General features: G+C 36.1%; 1 long non-coding RNA gene across 1 annotated transcript; it reads left to right on the top strand.

The window, feature by feature from the left end:
• Nucleotides 1-6,035: 6,035 nt before the first annotated feature.
• LOC105706548 (uncharacterized) lies at nt 6,036-9,338 on the top strand. Its single transcript, XR_001104848.2, has 3 exons — nt 6,036-6,359; nt 8,454-8,611; nt 9,147-9,338. It is a non-coding gene; the product is annotated as an uncharacterized LOC105706548 (long non-coding RNA).
• Nucleotides 9,339-11,235: the final 1,897 nt, after the last annotated feature.

Below are 11,235 nucleotides of genomic sequence, written 5' to 3'. Positions count from 1 at the left end.
AAAATCGCTTTTCCCCCACATCATGAAGTATACATATTGAAACTCCAATAGTTTTAAAGGTGAATACAATGCTATAATACTAATTTAATATAATACTAATAATATATTACCCTTGCTGTGTAATTTAAATGTGTTCACATATTATGATTATAATTTTAAGGCTCTAAGTGCAGATTTTCTATCTGACTACTGATATTTGAGAAAAGATACTAAGAGTTTTATCAAAAAGTTCTAATACTTGTATTTTTTCTCTGTTAATGACCTTGATGTTTAAGAAACAGAAACATGTGGAAGCAGCACTGCTCTTCTGTATTATTGCTTTACAATTTTTTTTTTTTTTTGAGACAGGCTCACACTCTGTTGCCTAGGCTAGAGTGCAGTGGCAATCATGGCTCACTGCAGCCATGATCTCCCAGGCTCAAATGATCTTTCCACCTCAGCCTCCCAATTAGCTGGGACTACAGGCATGTGTCATCACACCCAGCTAATTTTGAAATTTTTTTGTACAAACAAGGTCTCCCTATGTTGCCAAAGCGATCCTCCTACTTCTGCTTCCCAAAGTGCTGGGATTACAGACATTAGTCACCATACCCAGTCTTATATTATTCTTTTATAAAAGGATATCTAGTATTCTGAAATAGGAGTACTCAGGAGGAATTTATTTTTAAGCATTGATACCATTGGAAATAAACTGCAGAACTTAAAGAAGTTATAGAGAGGATTGTAGAAAGTCCTTAATTTTAAAAAGACATGAAACATTTAAAAAAATATTAATTGTATCTTCTTCAATCCCCATCCCCAAAGTTTAAGCCTGCTGAAGTAAACATAGATCACAGTTCCTTTTGCAAACAGGAAATTTTGATGGCCTCTGTGGGACCAAGCTCACACTTCTCACTGCTGCATTCTAAACCCTGATGGTTTGACCCAGGCCTTATTAACCTCTCCGTTCCTACTTTATCACCGTAAGTTTCAGTTACAGCATTTTACTGCAGTTTCCTGAAAAGTTTCAAAATCTGCACCATTATTTTCTGAAATCTCTGTGTATAATGATTATCCTCTGTTATGGGCCGAATTGTGTGTTGAATTTCACTCTGGATGTTGCCATGGCCCCCCAGCTGCTCACAGATGCAACTTGACAGCACTTCACATCAAATGCAGTACATACATGTCTGTTGCTTTTTACTCTAGCCTTCTCTACCGCTACCAAATAGGACTTCTGCAGACTATAGAGACTACTCAGTCATACTGACACATACACAAATCTGAAAGAGCAAAAGAGTTAACACCCAAGGGAATACTGGTAGGACGGGAGCTAGTGGAGAAATACTCCTCTGAAATGTTCCTTGTATGGAAAATCTGAGGCACATTCTACACAGTAGCCAGCAAGTCCCCAGCGGGACTGAGCCTGAATGACCCATAGGTAACCAGTTCACCAGTACAGCTTTAAATGGACTTTCTGTTTTTTTTTCTTTCTTTCTTTTTCTTTTTTTTAAACTTGTCTACTTTTTGATATCTTTTTCTGAATAATCCAGTTTCATAAAATCTTCAGTCTCAGGTTCTGTTTTGGGGGTGAGGAGAAAGAAAGCTGAGACATTTTCCTACCTTACACTACTTTGGCATTGTGCTTAAATCTCCACCTAGCAAACTCTGCTTTGTGCTTCAGTTATTAGGGTATGCTTCTGAATCTTCTGAAAGTTCAAGATCTTGTGGTGATATTCAGATCCCTGGCATTATTGCTGTTGTGGCCATCTTACCTATAAGGGTGTGTTTAGTGGCGTGGCCTCATATATTCATAGGGCCCAGAGCAAAAATACCCAAAAATCAAAAGCCAAAAAATAACCCACTATTAGCATGTCCTTATACTATGCGTCTAAATATTTAAAGTAATAATTCAATCTAATAAAATACTAAATAAAATATGTATTTTCTTTCTTTCTAGATGAATATATCTCCATAATGACCTAGAAGGCCAGGTTGAACTTAGAGTTCTCTGACTGGAGTTTCACACCAGAACACAGCAAGCCAGAACTTGGCCCATCGTCTACCTTCCTTTTATTTGTATTACATCAAAATGCCACCTCACTTTGTCTTGTACTGAATGCCTGTGTAATCTCCATCCAAGTTCCATCTCCTTGGGTCTAGGGAGATACATACATAATGATTCAGTCTTCCCTTGGGAGAATGGAACCTGAAAGAAAACTCAGGAGCACATGAACATGGAATTCTTAGGTCCTGGGATCTGCATCATGATCTAGAAGTGGGTGTGTGATCTCTAGGTGGGCATGTCACAATGAATAATCAAGAAGTTGCACAATGGGAAGATTTGTTCCACGAAGAATTCACTGCTAAGCTAAGAAGGGCTGTAACAAAAACCATGAAATCTTAGTGCATATGAAGAAAAACTAGAGAAAAAAATCACCCTGTTTAGCATAAAATAGTCTTTGAAAACCAAGGACAGAGCTTATTCTTAGGTACATTGAAAGAAAGTCATATAGTGCTTTGAGAAGCACTAAAATGTGAGTCAGTGCCCACTGCATAGTTCTACTTAGTCCTTTCATTATCCTTGAGCAGTCTGGATCTAAGAATAAAGAATAAGGTAATCCAACCCCTGTGGTATAGAAGCAGGTATGGAGAAGGGCCTGCAGGCTTGCTTGGTTTCCTGACATCTCCAAACACCATTTCAAATTTCAGTTATATCACCCACTACAGAAAGATTATGTGTATCCAATTTTCTTTTCTTTTCTTTGTTTCTTTTTGAGGCCGAGTCTCACTCTGTTGCCCAGGCTGGAGTGCAATTGAGCGATCTCGGCTCACTGCAACCTCTACCTCCCAGGGTCAAGTGATTCTCCTGCCTCAGCCTCCTAAGTAGCAGGGATTATAGGTGTCTGCCACCAAGAATGGCTAATTTTTGTATTTTTAGCAGTGATGGGGTTTCACCATGTAGGCCAGGCTGGTCTCAAACTCCTAACCTCAAGTGATCCACCCACTTCAGCCTCTCAAAGTACTAGGGTTACAGGCGTTAGCCACTGCTCCCAGCCAGTTTTCTAACTTAGTAATTTTAATAATTCTTTGGTTTCCTCCATTTAGGAAAGTTTACCATTAGTATTTCTTTGACCTGCCTTTTGTTTTTTCCACTTATTTATCCTCTTAAATAGCTATCAGTTATTGGAAAATGGCAATGTGAACACACTATTAAGCAACCCATGTGCTTGGTCCTTTGGTAAATGGTTTATAGAAACAAAATTAGAAATAGTCTTTTTTTTGAGCTCGAAGGATGCACATTATAAATCTATATAAATTCAAGGTTTCATTTATCATTATTTAGCACTGCGTAAACTTTTATCCCTCAGTCGGTTATTTTGCTAATGTTCTTTTCCATCAAGTCAAAGCATACTATTTATAATTCATCAATATCAAATAGTGTTTCTTAAGTGTCTCTAGAGAGCAGGTTGTAATGCTGCTCTGTATGCTCTTTGAAGTGTTAGCATTATTTCTTGGCATGTGACTGTGAGTGGAGGCATCAAGTGATATCTTAAGGTACAGTTAGCTCCATTTACTTCCATTCTCTCTATCCCCACCTTGATGTCTTTATGGAAACTTTTTAAATATTATGAAAGTATGAATAAAATCATGAAAATTTTCTAATTTTTATTAATATATAACATTTACTCTGAAGGAAAAAGCATGCAGTGTGCATGTCATGCAGTCAAAACAAGATTCTCTGCTCAAGCCAGAATGCACTCATAAGTCTCTTCCATATAGAGATTCTTGAATTATCTTGAATTATTGGTGTTCAAGATTGAACAAATTTCTTACGTAGATAAAATGGAAGACTTAGATAACTTAAGCATTTTCCCAGTATATGATGGTAGATATGACAGTAAACTCTGACCACAACTTGGAAAAAAAAACTGTGGTTGAATACATAGAAAAGAAAGCATGATTTCTGTATCAGTTGTTTTAGCCTGTATGAGGAGTCATAGCCTGATTAAGGGCTCACAAATTTTCAGTTCAATCTGAGGTGAAGTGATAATCAGATTTTCATCCTGTTATTGATATAGCAGCTAACCAGTTAGAATGGAATTTCATGGGTTAAGCAGAGTTACTTACTTGCATTTCTTATTTCAACATAATTAACAAAAGATCAAAATCCAATGTGAAAAATTCACAGATGCAGCAAAGAAAAAAATTTCTAGTAATTCATCATAGTTGTTTACAATGCAACTATACACAAATACTGTCATTAAAAAGTTAAACTGAAAAATGTTAAACTCTTGGTAAATTTGTTGAGAAAGATGTCAGAACTCCATGAGTGCAAGTCTTATAATGTGAGTTCTTGAATCATTTTTGTTTAGACAAATTCACTCTATCATCTATAGCTGCTCATGGTTTCTTTAAGGAAAGAGGGATTAAAAACTATTTAAGCAACTATCCCAGTAAAGACAATGTTAATAATGACCTGAATTTTCATCTTGCCATTATTTTTTAATTATAAAAAGTTAAATTCAGATATTATGGAAAGAAGTAATCTAGGAAGTAAAAATCCTTCAGAATGCCATCTCTTTTCTTTCTGGCTATATAGTCCTTCAGCTATTTTTCTATACATTTGCTTATATTGTTACTGTCTTATTTTTTATAGAAAGGTGTCATATAATATACAATGTTTTGAAATTTGAGCTTTTAAATTTAACAGAATATCTTACTTAACATTATTTCCTGCTGCTACATTTAGTTCTGATTATGTTTAATGGCTGCATACTCCATCAAATGGGTCTATCATTGTTTTCCCTTAATGATCCAAATTTGAGTTTTTATCTATCAAAACAAAGCAGAAGGAAATATTCTTGTACATATATGTTGCTGATATGGTTTGGCTGTGTCCCCACCCAAATTCACCTTGAATCGTAGTAACCCCTACATGTCAAGGGTGGAGCCAGGTGGAGATAATTGAATTATGGGGCAGCTTTCCCCATACTGTGTTTGTGGTAGTGAATAAGTCTCATGAGATCTGATGGTTTTATAAATGGTAGTTCTCCTGCACAAACTCTATTTTGTCTGCTGCTATGTAAGACATGCCTTTGCTCCTCATTCACTTTTCACTGTGATTGTGAGGCCTCCCCAGCTATATGGAACTGTGAGTCAATTGAACCTCTTTCTTTTATAAATTACCCAGTCTTAGGTATGTCTTTATCAGTAGCATGAGAACAAATGAATATAGTTGCCATACTTTGAAATTTATTTTTTGAGGACAATTATCTGGAAGGATGCTATATCAAAGGATATATGATACATCATTTTAGACTTAATGCATATTTCCAACATATTCATGAATTAACATTGTATTGAATATAACCAAACCAGTAGAAACTTTCTTTTCCTGTTTTTTAGAAAATTTGAGTTTACTTATTTAAATTGTGTAAGTTGATATGGGTCTATATAATACTAAGCTTTCTCATTCAAGGACATAATGTCTCTCACCACTAATTTAGGCTGTCTTTCATGCATTTTTGCCAAGTCTTACTGCACATACATTTACATAATATTATTCAATCTATTTCCTTAATTGCTAAACTCTCAGGTTTTGATTTGTATTTGAGATTAAAACTTTGTTTACATGATATTTTGCTTATCAGATGAGTTCTTTTCAAATATTAACACATTAGTAGTAATGTAACTTCTCTGATTACCATAACAAAGTCTTTCATTTTTACCCTTGTATTCTCAGCACAAAACATGTTTGGCACATGTCAAGGACTCAATAAATTTTATTGAATAAATTAATGAAAATTATTGATCCTTGTTTATGAAAAGAGAAAACAAGGAGACATTAAATGTTTCCAGAAGGAAGTGAAGCCAGATTTCTCACTGGTCTGTCACAATTACTCATCATCATACTGCACTTATTTATGTGAAATACATATCAAAGGAATTATAAGGTAGACTTTTATTTCTTGGTAGTAGGCAGAAAGTCATCTAATCCTTCATCCTTCCCTTCAGTTCTTCTCTTCTTTCTTCCGTACACAGGAATCAGTAAATAAGCTGAAAATGTGAAGTCATGCAAAGATTTGTTTGAAAAGCAAAACATTTCAATAAAAGATCTTCCTGGACTAAGAGTACAAGTACGATTTTGATGAAACACCACCACTAAAGATCAGATAATATTATTCATGCTGCAATTTGAAAGGGAAGTAGGAGGAAAATCAGACTGACTCTGCCACTGCATAAAATCACACCCCTGGGAATGAAGGAAGCATTCTGAGAATGAGAAATGGAAAATTCGTGACTCTTCCTGGCTAACAGTTCCATCTAGAGTGAACTGCAGTCATGATTTTGCAATAGCAGCCTGTCACGAAACCAAGGTAAATTTCAATTCAAAAATAATGCTTTGGCTGGGCATAGTGGCTCATGCCTGTAATCCCAGTACTTTGAGGCCTAGGTGGGGGGATCACCTGAGGTCAGGAGTTTGAGACCAGCCTAGCTAACATGGTGAAACCCCATTTCTACTAAAAATACAAAAATTAGCCGGGCATGGTGGCAGGCACCTGTAATCCCAGCTACTCAGGAGGCTGAGACAGGAGAATCGCTTGAACCCAGGAGGCAGAGGTTGCAGTGAGCCTAGATCACGCCACTGCACTCTAGCCTGGGCGACAAGAGTGAGACTCCCTCTCAAATAATAATGATGATGATGATGATAATAATAATGATGCTTTATTGTATTGAAAATGGTCTGTTTTGTATGAGACACTGTTTATTGAACTGATGAAATTTGTCACTGAAAACAGCATTTTATGCGAATAGTAAAGAGTTAGCTGGATCTGGTTATTGGGAGCTAACATGGAACTACATATATAATGCAGAGCCCATAACTGGTTTTAAAGGAAGAGAGAGTATCAGGTTAAGTCCATTGGCAAGAAAATGACACCTTCTAATCGAAGAAACAAATACAGTTGGTATCTTTGGGACCTTTTTCTGAATAATCCAGTTTCATAATAGCTTTAGTCTCGGGTTCTGCTTTGGGGGTGAGGGGTAAGCAAGCTGAGACATTTTCCTACCTTAAATGACTTTGGCATTGTGCAAATTCAGTTGACCCTTGAACACAGATTTGAACTGCATGGGTCCACTTACACACTGATTTCTTTTCAACCGAAGGCTGGACTGGCAACCTATTATATGGAAGGCTGACTTTTCATATACACAATTTCCACAAGACTGACTGTGGGATTTGAGTATGTGTGGGATTTTGGTACATGCAGGAGTCCAGGACCTATCCCTTCTCCCACATAAAGAGAGTTAACTGTACAACTATGCTCCTAGAGGCATCTCAATCTCCTGTTTCCTTCTCACTATCTGTGTTTGAGTGTGGAAGAGGTTAGAAAAGTAAACTAACGAACAGTTAGCTTAAAGTTACGTCTTAATCAATCATAATCAATGGGCTCCCTAGGATTAGGATGGAAGCTACTGCAAGATACGTAAACTGGGAAGCCTTAACGTTCTGCTAAAGCAGTGGTCACAGCTGGGAGTGGGGTGTATATTTGACAATTATTTGGAGAAATTTTGGGGTGTCACAACTGGTGGTAGTGGAAGGGCAGTTACTCCTGGCATCTAGTGGACTGCTAAGCATCTTATAGTCACAAGAGAGCCCCCCACAACAAGTAATTATCCAGCTCAGAGTGTCAGCTACACTGCTTTTGCAAAATTCTGTGCTAGATGAATGAATAAAATATCAGTAATCTTACTCATGATTCAGGGTGAAATGATTAAGAAAAAGATAAAAAGGATATGAAATTAATGGTAAATTGCACTTAAAAATTATGCCTCTAAATGGATTTAAGTAACATTTGTAACAAATGGTAAATTAATGTTTATTAATGTGGTTTAAATAAATAATTAAATATATTTTTATGAATGTATGCTCACCATTCTGCATAGTTAATTGCAGAATTTGGGGCAGAATTCAACATCAGAGTGTCAAATTATGTATTTCTCCATTCAGATTCTGTGGCTGAAGTAAAATTGGATACACCTTATGGCAAATTTCCAGAAAAGCAGATTTTGCTTTCTAGAATAGATGCATAAATTCCTTCGAAAAGTGTACAATACTTTCTGTGGAATGTGATACCAACTAGTTCTTTACTACTACAATGTTATGGTTCTAGCTTTGACCATTGTAGATGAAAGCAATCTGGCTTTCCTGGCCACAGATGGCTGGATCTGAGACAGCGACATTAGCCATAGGCTTGGTGTAACCAAGTTATGAGTGGTTGCAGTTTACATAATAGACTTAGTAGTAGTAACTTTCTGATTTCATCTTAACGAGTTTTGTAATTTTTGTTTTATTTAAGAACACATGAAATTGTGATTTAGATTTTATAATTCAAGGAGTTTGTTTTATGTACGTTTGATAGACCGTTTTATATTTTACTCATTTTTTTCCCATCATTTTATCCTCATAGTTATTTATGGGCTGTGCTGGGAAGACAGGGAAACAACAATGCTTGAGAAGATTTGCAAGCACTTTGCCCAACAGAGTCCCTTAATGGATGCAATGAAGACAACTAACTCAACCAAATTCTCTTTTTGTAAGAAGAATAAATTCTAAGTAAAGGAAAAGGTATGTTTCTTAGTTTTAGGATATTGTATCTGCTCATAAATAAAAAAAAAAAACAACTTTCTGACCATTCCTTTAAGTTGCAGATTTCTAAAACTTCCAGTCCTGTGTAACGACCAAAGCTTTGAAGTTGACTTAAATCTTTTCCTTTCCTTTCCAGCTGGGGTTTCCTTTGGGCTGAAAACTTCTCTTGCAGTGGAAGATAGAGACCTTAATTTTCTTTTTCTCCTTCTCATTTACTTCTTATCCTATCTAGTATCTTTTATGATCATCAGAGTCAAAGTTGGGTGGTGGGATTAGGGGAGATGTTAAGGATGATAGACGGGGTAAGAAAGCTCAGATTTGACAGATATCTTCATTACTTCTTGGCATTACAGATATTTAAAGCAAACAACATTTTTCGCTATTTAGATACTTGTGTGGGTTCTTTGACAATTTCTCTGCAAGAGTACCTTTTTAAAAGCTCCTGGAGCATAGGCAGTGTTTTTCCTTTGTCAGGCCTATCCCCATGACATAGAATTTTCTCTTGGATTTGCAGGCCACGTCATTTTCTATCTGATGTTTCTCACCCTAAAAGCCAAACCTCCTGAAGTGGATCTCACATAAAATAACCCCAGGCTGACATTTCTACTTGGAATCTATACGTGAGTGCCATGATAACCCATATTTGACCCACTTTCAGAGAGAAAGGAAGTAACTTCTCAGTTTTAGCCTTTTATTCTGTTGCCAAATATCACTCGCACTTTATAAGGCATGAGCCACAAACTTTGGGAGACACAAATAAAGCTTTCCAGGTAGCCTCTTCAAAACCTTTCTCACTGCCCTGGAGGTGAGAACCAGACACTACCCATGTCTTCCCCACTGTGACATCAGGATTCCTAGAAACCTGATGATGTTCTTAAAATTTCTTTTTACAAAACTTTATTACCAGCTCTCAACTGCTGAAAATGTTAAAGATGATCCAGGGCTTAAAGAGTTGTGTAGCAAGTCCATGGATATTTTCATTATACATTTTGCATAAGATATAAACACCAACTTTGAATAGAGGAATGTCTAGTATATTGTATTTTATCTTGGTGTTTCATTAAAAAAATTAATTTCAGCATTCTGTAAGAAAATTTTTTTAAGTAATTCTACTTACATACAATAATACAAATATTAAAGGAATTAATCTCAGAGAGAATGCAGAGGCATGTTAATTGAGTTATCTAGAACAGTGAATTGCATTCAATCTCAGAAATGCAAGGATGGTTCATATTTGAAAATTTATTAATTTTCTTCATTATATTCCATCAAAAATTGCAAATGAAAATGCATTTAATAGAATGCAACTTTATTCAAGGTAATTGACCAAGAAGAATATTTTCTTCAGATGGAAAAACATGTATTTCTAATACATATGAAATCATGTGCTTAACTAAAATACCAGAAGCATCCCATGAATATTACTAGCAGATTTAATGGTGCTCTGGTAGAATGTTAAGTTTAATTAGAAAAGAGAAGGATAATATAAAAGGTAAAATGAGATTATACAATTAAAATTATTTGCAGGTAATAGGATTTTCTACCCAGAAAATTTAAAAGAAATGCCTGAAAAACTATAAAAGACAAAATAAGATAACTGAATAAAATAGCTGATTTCAAAATTAATTTTTAAAAAGCACTCACTGACTGGGCACAGTGGCTCATGCCTGTAATCCCAGCATTTTGGGAGGCCGAGGTGGGCGGATTACTTGAGGTCAGGAGTTTGTGCCCAGTCTGGCCAACATGGTGAAACCCTGTCTCTATTAAAAATACAAAAATTAGCCTTGTGTCGTTGCACGTGCTTGTAATCTCAGTTACTTGGAAGGCTGAGGCAGGAGAATCATTTCGACCTGAGAGGCAGATGTTGCAGTGAGCTGAGATTGTGCCACTGTACTACAGCCTAAGCAAAAGAGTGAGACTCCATCTCAAAAAAAAAAAAAAAAAGCAATAGTTGACCATGTGCGGTGTCTCATGTCTGTAATCCCAGCACCTTGGAGGAGGCTGAGGTGGGTGGATCGAGAGGTCAGGAGTTTGAGACCAGCACTGCCAACATGGTCTCGACAAAAAAAAATATGCAAAAAATTAGCCTGGTGTGGTGGCACGTGCCTGTAATCCCAGCTACTTGGGAGGCAGGAGAATCGCTTGCACACAGGAGGCAGAGGTTGCCCTGAGAGGAGATTGTGCCACTGCACTCCAGCCTGGACAACTGAGTAAGACTCTGTCTCAAAAAGAAAAAAAAAGCAATAGTTGTTATACATACAAATAGTAAGTAACATATGATGGAGGAATATCCTGATTATAATCATGACAAAAATATTAAAACCTTTATAACATGAAAATTAAGAGTCTATATAAAGAAAATATTAAAATTTTAGTAAAAGATTAATTATGAAACCAGAATAAGTGATAAAGCATATTTTCTTCCTGGATTGAATGTGTCAATATTTTAAAGATGTCGACTGTCTGTATATTATAGTACATGCAGTAGTATTCAGAACAAAATAAGATATTTAAAAAATTTAGCAATCTGATTCTAAAATGTGTAGGGAAATATAAACATGAAAGTAGCTAAGAAAGCTAGTGAAGCATTGAGGTGGCAACTG

The sequence above is a fragment of the Aotus nancymaae genome, unplaced genomic scaffold (genome assembly GCF_030222135.1).
Source record: "Aotus nancymaae isolate 86718 unplaced genomic scaffold, 86718_ANA_hifiasm-v0.15.2.pri h1tg000019l, whole genome shotgun sequence".
NCBI classification, from domain to species: Eukaryota; Metazoa; Chordata; class Mammalia; order Primates; family Aotidae; genus Aotus; species Aotus nancymaae.
This window is presented reverse-complemented; position numbering and strand designations above follow the sequence as displayed.